We start from the raw sequence: 21422 nt of genomic DNA, 5'->3' as shown, positions 1-21422 counted from the left end.
AAACTAGAGTTTAGAGAAGTTAAGTGATTTTTCCCCCAAACTACATGGCCATTAAGTGGTATAGGGTCATTCTGACTTCTAGTCTAAAATACCTTTCTTAGTCATTACATTTTCAGTAAAGCAGCTGGGTGACAGCACTATTTTGTGGGAAGAAGATGCAAGATAGGAACATTTTACATGGGAAAAGGGAGGCAGGACCAATTCTAAGTAGGTCCTTGCATGGGAGATGAGTATTGGAAAAGGGTCCTAAGTAGTCCGGAGGCAACATGAAAGTCCCGGAAGTGGGAAGGTACCCAAGTAGGTAGCAGGATATAGAAAATGTGGAGAGCACCACTGAGTAAGATTTCTTTCCTTTTAGTTTGACCAGGATGAGAGTTGGCCCACTTTTTAGAGTGTGCATTTTGCAAAGAGGGTTTGAGCCAAGTTCATGAATATAGATGTGTGTATATGTGCTCACACAACCACACACACACACACACACACACACACACACACAACACATTGGGGTCGTGGGGGGGAAGGGAAAGAGTGATGTTTGGGCATGTTTTCAACAGAAACACTGTCATGTAAAAAAGGAGTCCATAGATCATTACAAAACATCATAAGGCAAAAGCCAGAATAAACACCATTCACCAGAAACTACTTGACCTAATTAGACACCTGCTAGTTTCACCAACCACCTCTCCTTATCTTTCCCTCCTGCTTTTCCTCCTTAGGAGCTGGACTGCCTCCTCCCCCTACTTCTCCTACACTCACCAGTTGCAGCAGGGTGATTTCTGAAGAAATTGAATTCATTAGGATTTTTATGGATAATTATAGTTGCAATATGCTTGGAGTCATCCTATTAAGGCACTTATGAGGTAATTAATCTTGTCAATAACCTCTGGAGTGAATGTGCATTTTCCGTATTCTCCACGCTTTTTGCCTCTGTTCAAGTCTCTGAAAATATCCAAATGTGTTTGCCACTTCTGATGCTTCCACCCCCTCCAGAGCTGAAAGCCAGCCAGGAACCCAGACTATAATAATTTTCTTGGCCAAGAAAGGATATATAAAACAGAAGACCTTTAGTTGTTCTTTGTTTTTTTCCTATTGCTTTTTGAGAAGGAAAAACTACCTGTGGTCTGGCATCTCTCTATACCCCCTTCTCCCCAAATTAGGAGAACTGACAGTGCTGCTGGATAATGATTAGCAATGCAAGGGCCTCTGGAGCCTGTTCCCCACATTGAATACCCATGTGTCTCCGTTTCCAAAAGCACCTGATAAGCAAAAATTTGAATACACAGTACTATGAAATGTGGTGCTTAGCATCACAATTATTAAAAGATGATTCCTTGCCTAGAGGTTTCCTTTAAATAGGCACTTAATATAGGATCTAGTTTATAAAACAAACTCTATTAAAATTACATAAAATGAAAATTTTAGAAAATGTTAAGTTTGTTAAACTCACAATCTAAGTACATCTCAGTATTTCTTTTTGTTGGACTGTGAGCTGACCTAAAGATTTCACCCCTTAATGTATGGATCAAAATACCTCAAATCCAAAATATATATATTCTATTCAATAAGGAAAAAATCTGAATATATGCTATATAATTTAGAAATATGTGTGTATATATATATATATAATTTTTTAATAAAGACCTTACTAGAAAACCAAACATTCTTTTAACAGAACCAACTGTTTTGTTATTCACTGACTTTCAGTTCTCAAGTTCCATCTGAGTTCCCAAGAACACATCTACTGTGTAAAGAGGGAAACTTTGCTCTTTCTACTGTGCTTGTGAAAGCTTCTGTCCTAAGAATTGCTAATGGCAACACAGGCAGCCTGCAGAGAATCAAAGGACAAGCCAATCTGGACCTCCAGCAGCTCTTTGATTTTTCTTCTTTTTGTAACTCTTGTTTTCTGTAACTCAAAGGAAATGTCAGGTATGGTCATTATTGTCTATGAGGGCAAGATGTCTAAAGAGATAGATATGACAAGCTGTTCTCTCTGTTAGGAGTACTTTTCATCTTCCTTCTGTAGCTAGCTGAGTCACAGAGAGTCTCCATTAATGGCCCCCAACTACAATCATATACCCAATTCTGAAAGCATGCATTCCACTAACAGATATGTTCTTTATCTTCCCCAACTTTTGCTTTATTCTTGCCCTTTAGTTGCCAACTCTACAGAACAGGGCATCCATTATCTGTTCAGTTTGTTAAAATGAATCATACACTTCCAGTGAGATTTCAGGGATGTTATGGTTACCTGCCACTATTACCTGTATACTGTCTGCTCATGACTTTTGTGATCTTAATCAATAAAAATGAAGTGACAGGCTCATGCAGTCACCTGAACAGCAGAGTGTCTGGTGGAATTATACCTCCCTTGGGATGGAACAAAGGGAATTAAAATGGTTCTTGGCTAAAATTAATTTTCTTTCTGGCACCAAAGGCAATCATATTAACTAAAAGTACACTAGTTTCTAATCTATAATATTTCCTGGTCATAAAACTGTTTCTAAGGTTACATTGTTTGAGAAACAGCCTCCCAGGTTTTGGACATGGAAATCATACCTGCAGGGGCTTGGTGGTTGTTCAGAATACTAGACACAGTCTAAATGGTGACTTGGCCAAATTCCCTAAGTCTATTACTTTTGAGCAGAAACTCCAAAGTCAGTTTCCACAGGTGCTGCCCCATTGGCTAGATGTCTAGAACTGATCAATAGGTATAAAATAGCAAGTCCTACACTCAAGAAACCTTACTGGGATGGTTATTCCTAAATAAAAAAAGTCTAGAAGTGGTTCTTTATTTGGGGGGTGGAGGGTCTTTGACCACTTTGGGAATGACATGAAAGCTACCAATTCTCTCCAGAGACATACCTATAGACCCATATTTTGTAGATAATTGTTAGAGGTACACAGATTTTGAGTGCAGATTTATATAATCTTATACTAATTGCATAAGCCCAAGCAGGCTTAGAACCCACAACATAGGCAAGGTTTTGGGAAATGAGGGCAGTGGATCAAATATTTTCAGGGTGTTCTAGGATTTTTCGAAAATAACAACTATTTGTCCCTCAGAACGTTTGTGTATCTGTTACATAGTGTGACATCTCACACTACTTTTAACCCTGATACTTTAACTCAGACTTAGTCTTCTGGGAATATATAGCATGTTCATTGTAGCTACCCTGGTATCTTTTACATAGCTAACATCCTAGGAAGTTCATTTCATTAGTAATTAGCAAGCTCAATACCTGGTCTGATTGCTGAATACTAAATGAATCTCTTTTAATGAGAACTCATGTATGTTCTAGTAGACCCAGCAGTGTACCAATCTTTGAACAGGACATGGTTTGTCCACTATTGTTAGATATTGCTACAAATACTTTTTTTTAAATAACTCAACTTTATAACATACTTTTTTTTGTCTCCAAGGGCTGCCCCCCAAAAATAAGGGCATTTAATTTTTAGTATGACCATGAGTTTCAGTATGCCTATGTTTCACTATAGAAGATTTTATGGAGGCAACACAAGAGCAATTTGCTCCTTGAAAATTACTTCATTATTTTTAAGTGCATCCAAAATTATTTGGGGAGCTCACAGAAACCTTGAAGTAAGCCTCTCAAGGCAGGAACTGATGTGTTCTTTCATCTCACTTCTATAGTCTCCCACCACTGAAACCATCATAATTGGATATTGTTGCCTTCTTCATCCTCCTAACATCCCCTCTTCTCCTTGGCTTCGGAGGCTTTATGCTTCTTGGTATTTTCCATCAGGTTCCTTTCTTCAGGCCCACTTGAAGTGTAGACACTTAGCTTCTCTTCTCTTTACTTGTTGCTCTTAAGTGATTTCAATAATCCCTAATCCTTAAAAGACCAAACCAAACATATCACTGGCCCTTACTATAGGAGCCTGCCTGCTAGAGACAGGACACAGGAACATCAGGGGCCACAGGGACAGCCTACCCATGCCGCTGAAACACACCAGAGCCATAACCCTCTCCTTCTGTCCTTCTGCAACTCCAAGCCTCAGAGCCAAATTCAGGACCTTGAACTTCTGAGGTTTTATGGCCAATCATTTTCAGCTGTGGCTGATGGGCAGCATCCCAGAAAAAGTGAGTTTAATGGGTTTATTTCCATTCCTGCCTTCATCGTCTCTAATGCCAACTTCATCAAGCAATCTGAGTACAGGTCATTAAGTTTGCATTCTTTTATTTTTCCCATTGGAATCGCTATGCAATTTGTATAGAGTGTTTTATATTGAAGTACACAAAGATTGTACCCAAATGCTCCAATTCCAAAATCAGATGAGTGACAACAATCAGTTGTATTTTACACTGCTAAAATATATTATCAAAAAATGTTGCTGAAATATATTCTTTTATACTGGGATGAACTATGTGGCTATTTATTTCCTTGCTTGTCCTTTGCCACACTGCAGGGGGGTGGAGGATGGAAAGTGATTTTCCTTCAGAGATGCCAAGGCCCTATGGAGGCAGCTGCCAAGGCTGGCCTTATAGTATAATACCCTTCCTCTAATCCTTGGACTTTCCTCTCTATCCAGCCTCATTTTCCATCTCTTCCCCATGCACCCTAAAACTGGCCACACCAAAGGACCTTGAAGTTCACCAATTCTCTGAATTGCCTTAGTGCCTTAATTCATGCTGTTGGCCCATTTCCCCTTTATCTGGCTAATACTTATGCATATTTTAAGACATCTTGCATTTTGGTCCCACTCTAGAATTCCTGGGCACATCTTAGGAGTTATGGCAGAATTAAGTAAGTCCCTTTTAGCTTTACTCCATTCTATATTTAACTACCCCCCAAACCTGTAGAGATACTGTGACTTTCTCCTATACCCCTGCCCTACCAGCTCTCAGTATGACCTCAGAGTATCCTTCCCTACTCTCTTGTTTTCTTTTCCTTTCTGAGTTTTCCCCCCTTGAGAATCCCTTTTCTTGCCCTTGTCTTCCTCAGCCTTTTTTCTCCCTAACTTATTCTTAGGTCAAAAAGACAGGAGTTGAGGAAATGGGAAGACAGATTTTGTCCATCTTTTTTCCTTTTCCAGTGCTGGCTGCCTTTTCTTACATTCCAGTGAACTCTGTCTCACCTACCATAGGAATTCTAGAAGAGAAGATAATATCTTTCATGTTACTCATTTTCTATCTTTCCTCAGCCCCAGATAGAATTAATGTTTTCCTCTTGTGTGTGCCTACAGCACAGTACAGAAGCCATACTACTGTTACTGGTTTCTGGGTCTGTATCGCACCAGACAGAAGGTATCAAGCTTCTGTATATGTCCTGAGTGAATTACAGGTGTGCTGAGCTATTCATCCTTCCAGATGCCCTGGTAGATACTGAGGCAGCCAGAGTCCCATCAGCAGACTTTGCCTTTGGCCATAAGCAATATAGCCATTTTTGCTTTTCATTCTACTTTGATGCAGTATACAAACTGTATCATTTTTCACCTGTGCCATGGCCTGGAAAAATCAGGAAATATTGTGTTTAGAGCATTAGTGATCAAATGTTTTCTAACTATGGAGCCACAATGTATGAATAAGTTTAAAGGTAAATCCGCTTTATTAATACCACTGAACTGCATGCTTAAAAATGTTTAAGATGGTAAATTTTATATTATGTGCATTTTACCACAATTTAAAATTCTTTAAAAGATTAATCTACTTTGGGCAAAATGGCAGCCAGGCAATTTGGCATCTCTTTCAGCACCCTCTGAAGGCTTCAGAGAACACACTGAGAAAGCACTGCTTTAGAGCAAGAATTGGAAGCCTCACTCTCCCCTTGGGCTCTGATGTCTGCAATTGTGGGTTGATCTGGGAAGCCTGCCTTCAGCAACTCTGCAATGGAGCAGAGTGCCTCCTGGGCCTTCCCAGGGGACATGTTTACTCTTCCTGACAGTATGTTCTCTATCAACGTCCTTGGCAACTCAGTGACAATATAACTTGTCCCTGCCTTTTCCTTCCCAACATGTTGAAAAATCTCATATCATAAGTATGTACAAATATTTAGTGACAAGGTTTTGCATCACCATACTGTATATATGTATACATATTGCACAAGATAAAATATTCAATCCTTTTGAAAGGTATAGAATTAAGGGGGAAAAAAGCCTCTTCCTGCCCCATTCTTGTCCCATGCCTTCCCAGGTAAAACCACTAATTACCATGTTGTGTTTTTTATATCTATATGTGTTTCCAGAAAAAAAATCTCTGCAATAAAACCATCTACCCAAAATACAGGCCATGTTACACACATGATCCTCCAGTTTTTTTCTTTTTACTTAATAATATATCTTGGTAATCATTCCATATCATCACTTAGGCATTCTACATTAAGCTTTGTAACAGGCATAATACTCCACTGAATGGTCGTACCATTTTTATTTAATCACTCCTCTAGCAATAACATTTAGGTTCCTTCAAGTTTGTCTGAATAGCAAAGAATTTGAAATAATCTAGATGTTCAATATTTAAGAAATACATTAAATCAACTCTATTGTATGCTATATGCTATATTATATATTCTTTTAAAAATGATGTAAAAGCACATTCAGTGCCATAGCAAAATATTCACTATGTCTTTTTACTGGAACAGCAAGTTACAAGTTAGTTTAAATAGCTTGAGCTCTGATGGGTAAAATCTATGAGCATGCATGCATAAAACACGTACAAAAAATGTGCACAAAACTGTTAAGCTGTTAACAAGGGTTCTTTCTAGGTGGTTAGATGAAAGAGTATTTTTTCCATTTTTCTTATATATATTTTCTAAGTTCTTAACAGTAGATGTATATTGCTTCAGTAACAACAACAACAAAAAGATTCACCTATACCCTGTGACACTGCAGCCATACTCTCCTGTCCCTACTGTGCTCATGGCACTGTACTTATGGTGAAGAAATACATAACCAGAACCAGTGGTAGGGGAGGAAAAATAATTTTCCCTCTACCCTTCCAGATTCTTGCCAGAGACCCTCCTATAATATAAGACAGATTAATGAGAGAAAAACAAGCAGAAGTTTAATGGCATGTATACCTCCTGCATACATGAGAGAGCCAGGAAAACTGAATATCTCCCCTAAATGACTCAAGCCACCACTTTAAATGCTATCTGTAGCTAAAAACAAAAGAATAGGTCACGGGCACTGAGGGGGGCACTTGACGGGATGAGCACTGAGTGTTATTCTGTATGTTGGCAAATTGAACACCAATAAAAAATAAATTTATTATTAAAAAAATAAAAATAAAAAAATAAAAACAAAAGAAAGATGTTGAGGGAGGGAATGAGGAACTGGTTATGGGATGTTACCAGGAAAAGCACAGTAAACAAAGGTAAAGTTATTATGTATGTTTAACTCATTGACTTGCCCACTGATAAGAGTTTCTAGAGATTTGGTCATCTTCCTCCTTCTGGTACAGAAAGAGAGATACCCTTACAAGTGGAGATTTTTAAAATAAATGTACGTATCCCTTACAAAAGAGCAACTTCTTTCTCAGTTTTCAGAGCTTTTCCTGTGTTTGCTGTTTCTTAAAAATGATTCACTCAATATAATCTTTACACCAAAGAGGCATATCTAGTGGTGGCATATTCTGCTCCCCTTCACAATGAACCTGGGTTTTGTACTATGTGAGCTTCCAGTCCAACCAGTGAGAGCACAGAAGACATCTACACCAGAGATGCTGGATGCCAGTGCAGGGGAAGTAGGAACTGACAACTCTCTGAGGCTCACACATGCAGTGATGGAGGGTACCTAGCAGAGAAAGCAATCACTGAGGTTTCAAACAAAAGTCAGGGAAGGCTTCTTGGATGAAGTGGAAATTGGTTTGAGTATGGAAAAACAGTAGGATTTATAAAAGCCAACAGAAGGAGGGTGGGACTTCTTCAAGGCCTGACAACAGTTGATAAGGCAGCAGCAGTAAGGTCTGCTGTTTTGTCATATGGGCTGGTTTATCAGCTAGTCATCAGTGGTATGATAAGTGACCGAAATCATGTGCTCTGTAATCTGACACATTGAGTTCAAATTTCAGCTCTATCATTTACTGGATATTTGCCTAAGTAAGTTAGTTAACCTTTCCATGTCTCAGTTTCCTTGTCTATAAAATGGGAATTATAACAGTATGTCATCAGGCTACTTTGAAGGTTAACTGAAATGATGGATATTGATAAAAAAAAACAAAGTGTGGGGCACCTGGGTGGCTTGGTCAGTTGAGCATTCAACTCTTGATTTTGGCTCAAGTCATGATCTCAGGGTTCTGGGATGGAACCCTGTGTTCAGTTCTGTGCTCAGCAGAGAGTCTGCTGGAGATTCTTGCCTTCTCCTTCTGCCCTTCCCCCTGTTCATGCATGCATGCTCTCTGTCTCTCAAATAAATAAATACATATTTTTAAAAAAAACCACAATTAAACCAAGTAAATTTGAAGATTTGATTGCCTTTGTTAATCAGCTCATGAATCAGGCAGCATCCATCTAGCAAGTAGAGGGGAGCTCCAAGTTGTCCAAAATGGAAGTTTTTTTATAGGAAGGAGGGTGGGGTAAGAAGTTATTAGCAAAAGAAAAGGTTTGTCCCAGGCAAGGTCACTTCCTAAAAGGAAGAACAGGAGGTCTTATCATGCAGATTACCTCATATTCCTTAGGAGAATGGAGAGGGCCCACATGGCAGATTATTTCATTGGCTCTGATCAAAAAATTCCTGGCTAACTGATTAATACTGTAATTCTGGGGGAGGTTGAAACTACAATTAAATTAGGTTTTGATGATTTGGCCTACGTGACACCATTTTGGGCCTGTGGTTTTCCTATAAACAATACTACATAGTCCAGTGCCTGATTGGCACACAATGAAGGCTCAACATTTGGTAGTTATAATTATTATTGATGCTAACAAAAGAAAAAAAACAAAGTATGTCATAGCATTTAAAGGCTTGGCTTAACAGTATTAGTGAAATCATGTGTAGGACATTCATAATTCTCAGAAGCAGATTTTTTTTCCCCAAGGTTTCTGACATGAGGTATCAGAAACCACTCTAGCTTATGGAAGGAACCCAAACAGGTATCTGAAGTTTTATTTTATTTTATTTTTTATCTGAAGTTTTAAATGAGAGAAGAGAATCACGTATAGATAGGATAATAGTTGAAAACATTGGTTTTGGACTCAGGAAGGCAGAGGTTCAAGTCCCTTGCCCTGACACATAAATGTAATGTTGGCCAAGTTCCTCTTCAATTCTAGGCTTCAGTTTCCTTATCTGAAAAATGGGAATAATGCCAAAACCTACCTCATAAAGTTGTTAATATTAAGATTCAATGAGATAACACAGGTAAATTGCTTAGTGCCTGCTACTTAGTTTATGCTCAATTCATTCATTGAACAAATATTTGTTGAGCATTTGCAATGTGCTGAGCGTTGTGCTTAGACCCTAGGAATACATTGTTAAATGAGCCAAACAGGGATCTTGCTCGTAAGTGAAGTTTTCAGTAAATGAGAATCTACCACTACTACTATATAGATATCCCTTGCTATCTGAACTCTCACTATCTGGACAATCATTATAACAAGTTACAAAAACGTCTACCCCAAATTCACTATTCAAATTGAAAGCATACAAATGAAACATTCAAGTCATGTGGAAGTCCCATCCAAAGAATATAGAGCATACTCCTCTCTGGATAAGATGGCATCTTGGGTCTCAACTGATATAAAGCATCACTATTAAAAACTAGTAAAAAACATCACTATCATCTCCCCCACATTTCTTTCCTAAGACTTTATCTGTCCATGAGTTTCTTTTTTTTAAAGATTTTTATTTATTTATTCATGAGAGACACAGAGAGAGAAAGAGGCAGAGACACAGGCAGAGGGAGAAGCAGGCTCCATGCAAGGAGCCAGACATGGGACTCGATCCTGGGTCTCCAGGATCATGCCCCGGGCTGAAGGCGACACTAAATTGCTGGGCCACCGGGGCTGCCCGTCTATGAATTTCAGTGTTTGCTTATTTAAAGTGCTTGAGGAAAAAATAAAATAAAATAAAATAAAATAAAATAAAATAAAGTGCCTGAGGATACTATCAACCAGGGTCCATGGGGACAGAGTCTTGAGAATCTCAAACATATCATTTCATTGTTCATTTGAATTACAGTGTATGTTCATTGCAGTTCAAAAAGGAAATATAATTTGTTTCTGAAATTGTAAATTGTTGTATACCAAACATAAAAGTACCTACTGATGAGTTTATAAAGTGTTAAATAATTAGACATTGATGTTTTAAATGCTTTATACTATTAATAAATACTTTATGAATTGACATATAGTTATTTAAGAGTGTTTAAGCAATAATTAGGAATGTTTTAGAAATATTTAATATTTGTTGGGACTTTGGATGAATTGGGAATGTACTGTTATTTTCCCATTCAAAACAATGAAATATAAGATTGTGTTTTATAAAAAAAAAAAAGATTGCGTTTTATGTAAATCCACTATATAACATGTTCTGAATAACGTTTTACATTTCAATATGTAGAGGTGCCTATACTACAACCATTACTACAACATTACTGCCACCCACTAACTAGTGCTGACAAAGTAATAATTGTTACCTACTATCTTCCACTAGCTACTGACCCCAGTGTTACATTTATGATCTTTACAGAGGCTAATGTTGTTTTCTTCCTCTTTTTGATTTGAGTATGGTCATGAAATTGGGTGTGGACCCTAGTCCTCAAAGTGAGGGATCTGGACCTTGTTGTGGCTGATGTCCAAGGAAGGCTGCCTAAGGATAAAGTTCACAACTCCAGTTGTGTCTTTTTGTGGCGCTGAGGCCATGCTAGGAAGACAGCAATGATTAGAGCCAATAGTGTTAGCAATGGGGAAGGAAACTTCACATGAGACGGTGGCCAAGATGCCCTTCTTCAAGGTACCAGCCTGTTCTGTGTATTTGTGTGTGTATATATAAGTATGTTATCTCCTAGGGTACTGTAAAGGTATGCAGTTGTTTTGGCAGACGTAAATAAACACCTGAATGGGTAGATGTAGGCTGCAATTCTAGTTTTACTACTGATTAAAAATGTTTTGGAGGGACCTATTCTTGATGAAAGGACTGAAAGCATGTTCCCCAAAGAAATATGGGGGAGCATTGTATGCAGTATCTTATGGGGATGTGGTCAACATATAAAAGACACCAAGTAGTCCTGCAGTAAAGAAAACTGATTACTCTTTGCTTACCAGAATTTTCTTTCCCAAAATTATTTTGACTCAAAAATATTACCTGTGTGGCAGCCCACTGAACACTATTCCACAACACATGATTTGAGAAACTCTCATATATTGTTCTAGAATGAGATATAATAACTCTTAATAAACTTTTTGAGCTCCCCATTATTGTCTTATTTCCTTCCACCCACTCTTTCCTCATGCTTCACTTCCCCCACCCTACTCTTCCATATCTCCTTCCTTATCTCTCCTTGCTTCTCTTCCACAAACACTGACACATTACTAAGATTTGACTGTCACCAAAAGCTTTTTAAGAATCCCTTTCACATCAGGAACAATGCCAAGGGCTGTCAAAAGGTGAAAAAAAAATACTCCACACCCCTCAAGAGCTGTTAGTAGCTCCTATATCTGGGCTGGGTGGATATGCAGATTCTTCATAACATAAATAATCTATATGCAAGCAAATGACTGAACACATGGCATGTTCATAGAGGGGATGAGAAGTAGTCATAGTGAATTACAGCTACACCTTTTTCAGTACCAACAACTTGCCAAATACAGCTCAGCAGAGAGAGAAGAAACACAATTGTTATTCCCTGTATAATATATGCCATTGTACAGCCAGTGCTGTACTCTCGGAGGGACATTGTGCAATGTTCAGATTTTGTCACGTGCTGCCTCCTTTGGAAAGCTGCACAAGAATTAGGGAGTTTGGTTTCCACTGCCAGCTCAGCCATGAATTTGCTGTGGGAACTTGAAAAAGCCACTTGGCCTCTCTGGACCTCAGAGAAGGTTTCACTAGATGACCTGGAATGGCCTTTCCCTTCCTGGTCTGAAATTCTGTGATTGGTCTGACGAGATTTCTGCTCCCTTGTTGGTAACTTGGGGTGAGGTAAGGTAGAGGATGCAGAGGAAATGCTTCCCTTCAAAACCTATTGCTGGTTTTCAAAAGCCCCTGGCCAAATGTCATTGGGAGGGGAGAGAATGACAGATTTGTGAGAGCTGATTGTGGGTGGGTGTTTCGGTGTCCATCTTGATACCTCCCCCCCCCCAAAAAAAAAACCCCTCCAGCATTGTTATGCTCAATGAATATTTGATTTTGAAGTACATTTGTTCAGATCTCATTTCCAGTCTGGGACTGAATTATGGTGTGCTAGTCAAAAGAACAATGTGTAACAATCAAATAACCATAGCAATCACTTATCTAGAATTTAGACACAGGCAGGGATCCAAGAGAAGAACCTAACATGTATTATATCACTCAAGTCTCACAACAATCCTGTAAAGAAGGTCAATTCTAATTATTCTTATCTTACAAGTGAGGAAACCAACCTTTGGAGGGATTCCGTGACTTGTCCAAGGTCACACAAGTTACTAGAGGAGTAGCTTTCAAACATAGTAAGCTGACCCCAGAGCTCTTAACTAACATATTTTATCTTTTAACTGGATAAAAAAGGTGTCCTTGGAAGTAATCACTTATGAAGAGGGGAGGGATGGAAGGAGGGAAGCAGAACCATTTGCCCAGGTTGGGTGAGCCCTATGTTTGGCAAACATTTTCTGTTTTATACTGGCTTTGTGTCGAGACATTGGATGCAGTGGAGACCAGTCTCCCCACAACATTTAGCGCTCCCTGCCACCTCTGTTGGAAACTGTTCTCCCTGGGAGGCTGGTGGGAGCAAAGTGGAAGAGCTTCTACAGTGGTCCTAGTGTTGTCTGTACACATGACTAAGAGCTAAAATCTGAAAGATGAGGAACTTGTCCTAGGCACTTTTCTGTGCTCTTTTCAGGGTCCCTGTCCCTCTCTTCTCAGCATCTATTAGAAACCTTGTATGAATATGACACCTCTGGGATCACAGGTCCCTTAATGCTGGCATTACCATCCTCAACCTGCCATATTCAACATTTTTCTATGTGTGTGGCTCTGCACCAACCATTTACATTCAGTATCTCATTTAATTCATACAAGCCTGTAGGCAGGCACTTATATTGTGTTCACTTGACAGTGGGGGATGCTGAAGTTCAGAGTTTAACATGTTCAAGGTCACCCAATTAGGTAAGTCCCTGAGAAAAACCCACACCCAGCCTTTTCTAATACAAAAACCCATGCTCATGTCCACTAATCCGAATTACCTCAGAAATAGCATGTCAATACTCTGGATCCCCAGGCTGGTTGGATGTTGCTTTCCTATCTGAGGAAGTAACTTCATGGCAAATTTTTATCTTTACAGGGTTATTTCACTGCAAATGATCTCTTAATATCTTTGGGCTATTGTACAGGACTTATAGGATACACATGATAAGATTCCTCAGGGTATTTTTAAAGGTATCTTTCATTTTTTTTTCTTGGTGATTTTCAACTGTTTTTATTATTATCCAGTTTTAACACACACATGCATCCATTCAGTGAATTTCATTCATAAAGTTTTTTTATAAATTTATTTTTTATTGGTGTTCAACTTGTCAACATATAGAATAGCACCCAGTGCTCATCCCGTCAAGTGCCCACCTCAGTGCCCATAAACCAGTCACCCCCACCCCCCGCCCACCTCCCCTTCCACCACCCCTAGTTCTTTTCCCAGAGTTAGGAGTCTTTCGTCTTCTGTCTCCCTTTCTGATATTTCCCACTTATTTTTTCTCCTTTCCCCTTTATTCCCTTTCACTATTTTTTATATTCCCCAAATGAATGAGACCATATAATGTTTGTCCTTCTCCGATTGACTTATTTCACTCAGCATAATACCCTCCAGTTCCATCCACATCGAAGCAAATGGTGGGTATTTGTCATTTCTAATGGCTGAGTAATATTCCATTGTATACATAAACCACATCTTCTTTATCCATTCAAATATCTTTCATTTTCCCTCCCTTTCACCCATCAATTCATCTCACCCCAATTCAGCATATTTTTCTGGTTGCCTCCTGGGTTCACATTCATGCGTAATCCTTACTATGCCTTAGCTTGGTTATTTTGAATTTGGAGAACTGTTAAAGTCTCTTAATCTTGCCCTGATCATCTTTCTGTTGCTCTTTCATCTTTGTTCTCTCAACAAGAACTGCCTGGTATCTCCCCCTCATAATTCTCTCACTGGCTTTCTCCTTTTCCTCATTGCCATGCACAGGTGGACTCATATGTTGCATACTTATCTTGTGATCACAGTCTGCTCCAATTGGAAGGTCTTCTCTAGTACTATTAGCTACAAGCAAAAGTAGGTATGGGGAGTACCTGAGATCTGTGGGGGCTTCTAAAATAAACCTTTGACTTAAAATCATACCATTTACTTGGTGTTTTTGCTAAAGCACTAGGATTAGAATGGAGTAATCTGGTTTAGAGGTCCCTAAGAGGTCTCAAATCTGCTATTCAAGTGGGAGAAGATAAATTTAATACTTTGAGCATTGTTCAAATATAGCAAACTAAATCACCTGCTACTCTGAGACAAAGCTTGGATAAGACTTGGCAGCTTTTTTTTTTTTTTTTTTTTTTTTTAAAGATTTTAGATTTTTTTGAATTTTTATTTATTTATGATAGTCACGGAGAGAGAGAGAGAGAGGCAGAGACACAGGCAGAGGGAGAAGCAGGCTCCATGCACCTGGAGCCCGACGTGGGACTCGACCCCAGGTCTCCAGGATCGCGCCCTGGGCCAAAGGCAGGCGCCAAACCGCTGCGCCACCCAGAGATCCCTTGGCAGCTTTTTTTAAATGATCTTTTTATTCCTGAGTTGGATCTTCCCAATTCCATAATGAAAGCAAATATTGAAAGCAAACACATAGCTAACAGTATATACAAATTGGTGCTGTGAAAAATGAGCTATTGTGGGTAAGGCCCCACTTTTTCTCAGTACTTAGCTTCACACTATTTATAAGTAGCAATTCTAGTTCTCTGATTGGATAAAGGGCTAATAAGTAGGAAATTTGAGGACAGGTTGAGCATAGGGGTAAAAGGGCATCTTTCCCTTTCTCCTGGATACCAGTCACCCCTTCCTTGTCTGATTTCCCCATTTCAGGTTGTGTTTAAATTCTCTCTGTATGTTCAATATCTGGCCTTTTTTTTTTTAATTTTTATTTACTTATGATAGTCACAGAGAGAGAGAGAGAGAGAGAGAGAGAGGCAGAGACACAGGCAGAGGGAGAAGCAGGCTCCATGCACCGGGAGCCCGACATGGGATTCGATCCCGGGTCTCCAGGATCGCGCTCTGGGCCAAAGGCAGGCGCCAAACCGCTGCACCACCCAGGGATCCCCAATATCTGGCCTTTTGCTTAGCACATAGTAGAGGTTTGGTAAATAGTGGTTGTCTACGTGAATGAGTGGATTGGGGCAGCAGTTGTATGTTGATTTCTTGTTCTGGATTAATCATTCAATGTGCTAGCCTTTCCTGTTCTTATCAGGGACTCACAAGGGCCAGTATACCCAAACCCTCGATGGAGTAAATCACTTCACTGATATGGAAATGCAGGAGGTTTAGGATGCAGGAGGTTTAGGATGATTCTAATAAACCAAAACCAAAATTTCCTCCTACCTTGGTACCCTTCAAACCCATCTCCAAATACCACCACATTGGGGGTTAGGACTTCAACATATGAATTGCATGGGGGGTACAATTCAGTCTATAGCAATATCTAGTAGAATAGACTGAAATTTATATAACTTTCTTTTGTTTTACAATAAAACGAGAGATAGCAAAAATAATTCCAGTCTTGCAACAAATCCCTTTGGGCTATTTGGCTCTGACATTGCCCTGGGAAATCTTTTTTCCTTCTTCTCTGCCCATGGGTACTTGAAGTGAGGTTTAATCAACACTGTCAAAGCTGTATAAGCTGCTCCAGTATTAATGGCACCACTGGAAGCTGTGCCCTGAAGAAGCCTTAAGGTCTGGGAAGTTGTTTGGAGTAGGTTATATGTGCTTGTGAATGAAAGAAATGGAAATGTGTGTGAGAAGGCTGAGGATAGGAGAGCACTGAAGGAGAAGAAGAGGCAGAAATGAGAACTGAGAAGCTGAGGCCCTAGATGATTTTCTTCCTCGGTTTTAGTTTGTTAAGGGAGGGCTGACCTTCCTGTGACCTTTTTCCCATCTGACTTCCTGATGGAAACATGGACTGTTAGCTGTACTTTTAAGATGGTCCTCAGATAAGTTCTAGGGAAACAAGTTAATCACTGGATCCCAACATGTTTCATTTCTGACAGTGGGAATGGAGACCATTGGACAAGAATTCTGATTCAATAAACTTGTTTAAACTTTCTAGAAGGCACATGTGGTCAACATCACTGAGACATTTTTTCTTCCCCTCCTCCATATTTAGGAAAGCTCACATATTAGTAATGAGCTCACATTTCTTCCTTACACCATGTAAGCCACAATTAAGTACAACTTAAAAGGCATTCTCTACCTGCTAGTGTATCTAGGATTTCCAGAGTTTTGCTTTAAAATCTTCCTTGTAGGTGCTCTGGCCTGTTTCCTAACTCACCCTATTTCCTTGATTTGTCAGGTTTTCACATTCATTTCCTTTCGGTCCTTTTACTCCCTTTCTGTACTTTCATAGGCACCTTCCCCTTTAGTACCCCTATGCATTTAAGAGAAGTCTTAAAGTGTTTGCTCTGACCTTCTCAACCCAAACCCATTCCTTGTAAATTTCATTCACTACATGAGACCCCTAACTCTGGGAAATGAACAAGGGGTAGTGGAAGGGGAGGTGGGGGGTTTGGGGTGACTGGGTGATGGGCACTGAGGGGGGCACTTGGTGGGATGAGCACTGGGTGTTATGCTAAATGTTGGCAAATTGAACTCCAATAAAAAATAAAATTAAAAAAATTAAAAATAAATAAAAATAAAAAAGATATGACCTTAAAAATAATTAATACTAGACATAGTGCCTTGTCCACAGCTAATGTTACCTTAGTTCACTTGAACGAACTGCTTCCTTTATAAATATCCATTAAAAAATAAAAATCCCTTCATTCTCTTGGCAACAACAGCCACTATTCTTTGAGCACCTCTGGTATTATATTTCTTTTCACAATCAATCGTGCAAAAAACCTTGTATGGCAGGTATTAGTATTCTCATTTTAGAGTTGAAGAAATCAAGGCTCAGGAAGAAGAGATTTGCTCACGGTTTCGGGAAGAAATAGTCCCCCACTCAAAAACATCTCTGTTGCTAACTTCGTACAGAGTCATTCCTTGGGTATATAATTAAAATGTTTATATTTGTGAGATAAGTAACCCATTAGTCTCTTTCCAGGCAGCAAAGTATAGTAAATTGAAAGCACAAGTCATGGCATTGGACAGATTTGGGTTTGAATTATGGCTCTGCTGGGTGACCTTGGAAAAGTCACTTCAACTCTTGATCTGTTTCTTTATCTATAAAATAGGGACAATAACACTATTGTGTTATTATAAGAACTAAATAAGATGGTATCTATAAAGTACTAACAGAGTAAGTGTTCAATAAATGACAGCTTGTCATTAAAAATCTAAGGTTTGGGTTGTAAATGATACAGATCCTGCCAAATAAAGAGCAGAGCTTGACTCCCAGCTGTAGACGAAGTTAATGCATTTTGGAGAAAATACCTCAGGACTCCTGGAAGAACTTTGGAAACATTTCGCAGTTAAAGACTGTGTTCTTGGGATCCCTGGGTGGCGCAGTGGTTTGGCGCCTGCCTTTGGCCCAGGGCGCGATCCTGGAGACCCGGGATCGAATCCCACGTCGGGCTCCCGGTGCATGGAGCCTGCTTCTCCCTCTGCCTGCGTCTCTGCCTCTCTCTCTCTCTCTCTCTGTGACTATCATAAATAAATAAAAAATTAAAAAAAAAAAAGACTGTGTTCTTTTCCTTATGGAATGAGTCAGTATGTTTAGAAAACAGTTTGACTTGGTTTAAGAGATTTTGCTGTTTAATTTGAATAAAGCCCAGTTGCATCATGGCCCCATTTCTCACTGTTATAAGCAAAGGAAAACAAGTCCCACATCAAACAAATCAAAGAACAGTTGATATCTTCACAGCAAGCTCTTTCTGAAATTAAAGTGTCAAGAACAGAGTACATTCATAAGGAACAGAGAGAGCTCTTCAAAACTCCCTCGGCCATTTCCTGAACTCTCATATTTTCCACACACCACAGGTCCCATTTCTCCCCAGCTCTGTCTCCCTAGATCTTTCTCCCAAATGAAGCTCATGGAGACTTTCTGTTCTCCCCTACCCCTCTTCCCTAGCTCAGTTCTTTATTGTGTATTTTCTTTTACCTATTATTTCTGCATCAAAAAAGAGAGCTGAGAACATGTTCTCCATAGCCCAACCATAGTTAGGGATTGTGAGCCTGGGGGAAGGGCGGGGGTGGGGGGCGTTGAGAGGGGAGCATAGTTTGGGAGGTATATTGCAAACACTTATCATTTAATAATTTCTAGATGTGGAGCAATTGAAGTCAATTGAAATTTAACGCTTACTCAAGATATGGCTCCTCAGAATAAAAAGTGTTTTTTCCTCTCTTTTGGATAAGAATTTAGCAATTCACAGATGTAATACTGACCTTTGGAACTGTTCTGATTGGCAACTATTTATGTTTTTTAGAAAAGCATAGTTACCTTATATATTTCAGTACAAAAAATCCCCTCAAAACCAAGGTTCCAGAGTTGTGGTGGTTGGGGAAGATAATAAGATGGGCTTTATAAGATAATAAGAAGATAATAAGATTCAGCTTTATAAGAAGATAATAAGATGGTAAAAAAGTTTGAAAATTTCTGATGTACTTCCCACCTTACATATGATCTCATCCAGTCCTCATGATGCCCTGTAAGGTGGGTGTAATTATCTACATTCTGAAATTGAGGAAACTAAGACTTATAGAGATGAAGACTGTTGCTTAATGTCACCCAGCTTAAAAGTGATGAAGTTGGGGCTTGGTCCCAGAGCTATAGGATTCCAGAGTGACAAGAGGAATAAAGCAAAGTTGGCTACATAGTTTTTCTCCCTCTCTTTCCACCTCATCCTTTCCCTTTCCCTCCCATTTCCCTACTCCTTTCCTTTCTCTTTTTCTTCCTTTCCCCTTCCTTTCTCTCCTTTCTCCTTACCCACATGCCTTTTTTTCTCTCCTCCTCTCCCTTTAGAAAATACATGTCTAATCTTAGAGAAGTAGACTGAAAATAGGTATGGTAATATGAGGGCCAAACAGTTATAGATCTTGCAGATAACATTGCTCTGGAAAGAATGGAGGAAAAAGAGGGTGATTAAGGGACATAGGAACCAGCAAAATTTGTTCAAATGACAAACTCATAAAGATGTATGCTACCATAACAACCATTTATGTACTTTCAACCTAGTATAATGACGGGCACTGGGGGTTATTCTGTATGTTAGTAAATTGAACACCAATAAAAAATAAATTAAAAAAAAAAAAGAAATGAGACATTAACAATACATTTGAAGCCCCCGTGTAACCCAACTGCCATCTCAGGAACAAACACTGTACTGAATTCGTCTTTTTCATAATTTCTCCTTGCAAAAAAAAAAAAAAAAAAAAAGATGTATACCAATGGGAAATTAAAGGATACCAAAGAGAATGGGCAGAAAGGCAGAATAGGTGAGTATTTTCAGCATGGAATTTAGAGGGGAGAGAAATACCAAAAGGAAAGTGGTCCATGTTTGAATGCCTCCATACATCAAATATATATATATAGCTTAGACTACACTAATAACTTATTCACATATTGCTTATCTCACTGTCCTATTTAAAAAGCTCATCATTATTTTACAGATTTGCATTCAATTCTTCAGACATACAAATGCTATTTACGTGCCAAGCACTTGCTAGTGTGAAGCTACTGAGATTCAGAGAGATTAGATTCCTTGGTACTTCATGGAAGAACCAAGCCTTGAGCGCTGCACGGCTCCGGGAGCAGCTCGGAGGGGCTTAGGCGGCGGCTCTGTGGAGGGGGCTGCGCGGCCGGGACCGCGAATCCAACAGCCCAGGCCCGGGAGCACTGGGCGCCGGGACACAGCCCAGGATCCGGCCTCCCCCCAGGACAGGCAGAGGCCGGGAGGGCCCAGGACAGCAAGGACGCTCCTGCCCGGAGCTGAGCAGATCAGCGGCCCCGCCCCCAGAGCATCCAAGCCCTGCAAACGGAGAGCTCTGGAGTTACTGCGGGGGCTGAATCCAGGGCTCCAAAGCTGCCACCCCCACTGGGGTTGTTCCTCCTGGGGCCTCACGGGGTAAACAACCCCCACTGAGCCCTGCACCAGGCAGGGGGCAGAGCAGCTCCCCCAACTGCTAACACCTGAAAATCAGCACAACAGGCCCCTCCCCCAGAAGACCAGCTAGACGGACAAGTTCCAGGGAAGTCAAGGGACTTAAAGTACAAAGAATCAGAAGATACTCTCCCGTGTTTTGTTTTGTTTTGTTTGCTTTTTGATTTCTGTTTGCTTCCCCCACCCTTTTTTTCCCCATTCTTTCTTTTTCTTTCTCTTTTTCTTCTCTTTTTTCTTTTTTTCTTCTTTTTTCTTTTTCTCTTTTCTTTCCCTCTTTCTCCCCTCTCTTTTTCTCCTTTTCCTAATACAACTTGTTTTTGGCCACTCTGCAATGAGCAAAATGACTAGAAGGAAAACCTCACCTCAAAAGAAAGAATCAGAAACAGTCCTCTCTCCCACAGAGTTACAAAATCTGGATTACAATTCAATGTCAGAAAGCCAATTCAGAAGCACTATTATACAGCTACTGGTGGCTCTAGAAAAAAGCATAAAGGACTCAAGAGACTTCATGACTGCAGAATTTAGAGCTAATCAGGCAGAAATTAAAAATCAATTGAATGAGATGCAATCCAAACTAGAAGTCCTAACGACGAGGTGGAAGAACAAGTGACATAGAAGACAAGTTGATGACAAAGAGGGAAACTGAGGAAAAAAGAGACAAACAATTAAAAGACCATGAAGATAGATTAAGGGAAATAAACGACAGCCTGAAGAAGAAAAACCTACGTTTAATTGGGGTTCCCGAGGGCGCCGAAAAGGACAGAGGGCCAGAATAAGTATTTGAACAAATCATAGCTGAAAACTTTCCTAATCTGGAAAGGGAAACAGGCATTCAGATACAGGAAATAGAGAGACGCCCCCTAAAATCAATAAAAACCGCTCAACAAGTCGATATTTAATAGTGAAGCTTGCAAATTCCAAAGATAAAGAGAAGATCCTTAAAGCAGCAAGAGGCAAGAAATCCCTGACTTTTATGGGGAGGAGTATTAGGGTAG

At 39.7% G+C, this 21422-nt stretch overlaps 1 protein-coding gene across 5 annotated transcripts in view; it reads left to right on the top strand.

Moving 5' to 3' along the window:
• Positions 1-21422, top strand: part of RTL4 (retrotransposon Gag like 4) — a 494612-nt gene that overhangs the window by 234110 nt on the left and 239080 nt on the right. For 3 of the 5 annotated variants that reach the window (XR_012026644.1, XR_012026645.1, XR_012026643.1), the window contains 2 exons: positions 717-860; positions 1705-2337. The exons of the other annotated variants lie outside the window; for them this stretch is intronic. The gene's annotated coding sequence lies outside the window, so the exon portion shown is untranslated. Of the gene's footprint in view, positions 1-716; positions 861-1704; positions 2338-21422 lie in introns of those variants that run through there. 5 annotated transcript variants of the gene reach the window in all.

This window comes from Canis lupus, chromosome X (assembly GCF_048164855.1).
Source record: "Canis lupus baileyi chromosome X, mCanLup2.hap1, whole genome shotgun sequence".
Taxonomy (NCBI): domain Eukaryota; kingdom Metazoa; phylum Chordata; class Mammalia; order Carnivora; family Canidae; genus Canis; species Canis lupus.
This window is presented reverse-complemented; position numbering and strand designations above follow the sequence as displayed.